This window comes from Struthio camelus, unplaced genomic scaffold, assembly GCF_040807025.1.
Source record: "Struthio camelus isolate bStrCam1 unplaced genomic scaffold, bStrCam1.hap1 HAP1_SCAFFOLD_86, whole genome shotgun sequence".
NCBI lineage: Eukaryota > Metazoa > Chordata > Aves > Struthioniformes > Struthionidae > Struthio > Struthio camelus.
In genome coordinates, this window is record NW_027182643.1 from 20001 (window position 1) to 22500 (window position 2500).

Below are 2500 nucleotides of genomic sequence, written 5' to 3' on the forward strand. Positions count from 1 at the left end.
GGGAGTTGGGGGGGGGAGGGGGAGGCGGCGGGCGCGTGCGGCAGCCGCTTCCCCGAGCGCCTGGCCGAAGCGCGCGGGTCCCGGCCCCGCCCCGCCCCGCCCCGCCCCGCCCCACCCCGCGCCCGGGCGCCGTGCACCTGCGCGGAGAGTGTGGTTTGGGGGCGGGGGGAGGGGCAAGCGCCGGGCGGGAGAGGCGCGGGAGGTCAGCCTGGGGTCAGGGATTCTTCCTCAGCCCCCGGCGGCGCGCTGGCCGAGAAGTTTAGGAACGGACAGGGGCTGGAGCCGGGCAGTGAAGGGCGCGCGCGCGAGGGAGCAAGCGAGGCGACGACGAATGGGCCGGGGTTGGGGGCGGGGGGTGGGGGCAGCGGCAGTGGCGGCGCTGGGCGGGGGGGGGGGGAGGGCGGCGGGACGGTCCACCAATTAAGGGCAGGAGGGGGAGGGGGAGGGAGAGGGGCAGGCAGGCAGAGAGAAAGAGAAAAGAAAGCCCCAACGGCGACTGCAGCGCCCTACATTCGCGCACGAGGACCTTCCCCTGCCGCTGGACCGCACGCCGCTTCCTGTGCCAAGTAGCAAAAAAATGAGCAGGCCTCCCAAGGAGATCGGGGGGCCGGGGGGGGGGGGTGGTGGTGGTGGAGGAGAGGAAACAACACGGGAAACGAAGGAAAACCAGCGAGGAAGATGGTAAGGGCGAGAAAGGGAGGTGCTGCTGCTGCTGCTGGTGGTGGGGCAAGCATACAGAAAGCGCACACGCACACGCGCGCGCGCGCGCACACACACACGCACACACGCACGCACGCACGCACGCACGCACGCACACACACAAAAAAAAAAAAAAAAAAAGCCCGTACGACACCGAAAAGGAGCAAGCCGGGGGGGGGGGGGGGGGGAAACCTAAACAAAGAAAGCACGCTAAGCGGCTAAGGGAGAAGCGGCAGCTCTCCAAGGAAACCGAACGGGTCCGGCCGGGGAGGGGGACTCGGGAGGGGCGGCGGGCTGGCCTGTTAGCGGCCGGCCCGAAGGGTCCAACTCGGCAGCGGCCGGCCCGCCCGCCCGCTCGCCCGCCCGGGCCTGGGAGGCTGCCTTGGCAGCGGCCAGAGAGTCTACCGGCCTCCGGGGAGGTCCTCGAAGGGGCGAGCTGGTCGACCGGCCTCCGGGGAGAGGCGAGCTGGTCGACCGGCCTCCGGGGAGGCCGCCGAGCCTCGAAGGGGCGAGCTGGTCGACCGGCCTCCGGGGAGGCCGCCGAGCCTCGAAGGGGCGAGCTGGTCGACCGGCCTCCGGGGAGAGGCGAGCTGGTCGACCGGCCTCCGGGGAGGCCGCCGAGCCTCGAAGGGGCGAGCTGGTCGACCGGCCTCCGGGGAGGCCGCCGAGCCTCGAAGGGGCGAGCTGGTCGACCGGCCTCCGGGGAGGCCGCCGAGCCTCGAAGGGGCGGGCGGGTCGACCGGCCTCCGGGGAGGCCGGCCTCGAAGGGGCGCGGCGTAGCCGGTCTCCGCGGCTCCGGGAGGCCCGGAGAAGTCGCAGCCGGTGCCCCGGGTCTGCCTCCGCTAACTGGCAGCAGGTCTACCAGGCTCCAGCGAGACTTGGTGGCCTTTCGGGGTGGTGGCTGGTAGACCTGTTCTCCCTGGCGTTCCTGTGGAGCGGCGAAAGGGGTCGCTCTGCGTCGCTGCCTCCAGTTACGTCATCGTAGAGGTCGGCCACTTTCGAGCCACTCCCCGGTAGGAGGGGCGGCTGTCCTTCGGCTCTCCCGCCCCGCTGGACTTAGCGGTACGACTGTAGGCCACAGGGTGAACAGCCGCTGAGTTCCGGAGCCGCACTCCCGGGCGCCCCCAGCGCATTGTGGCCGGCCCGCGGGAGGCCTAGGGCGGCTTGCGACGAGGGCGGGCGGGGAGCGGTCCTGAGCCCGGCCCTTCGGGGAGAGCACTTTCTTTTGCCCGTTCGGCGCGGCGGTCTCCCGGCAGGTCTCCGGCAGCCCCGCGAGTGTGTCCCAGGTGCCGGAAGCCGCTGCGGAGGCGGGGAGCCCAGCCAGCGGCAGGTCCCATGCAGCCGTTGCCGACTCGGGAGAGGGGTGAGCCGGACACCCCCCCCCCCCCCCCCCCCGCGGCCGGGGAAAAGGCCCGGTGCGTGTGCCGTTCGTGAACGCCAGAGGGTGGTCCAGAGAGAAACCGGGGGGTGCCCCGTGCGGCTCTGCCCAGACACCAGCGGCTCGAGAGCCTCGTTCTTCGGGCCCCTGTCGCAGGGAGCGTGGTGATGCCGGTGCTCCGGCCGGAGCAGCAGCCGGCTCGCGGCTGCCGATCCACACCCACACGCAGACGCCCGCTGAGGCGTCCCGGGACACGTCGGAGAGGCCCCTCGGCGGGCTGGCGCTTCCCTGCTTCCCCGTCACAGGGAGCGTGGGGGCGGTGCCGGTGTTCAGGCTCGAGTGGGCACCTCTTGCAGACGATGGTCCGCACCCACACGCAGCGCCCGCCGCTGGTTTGCGGCCACTGGTGGGCGGCGGGGTGAG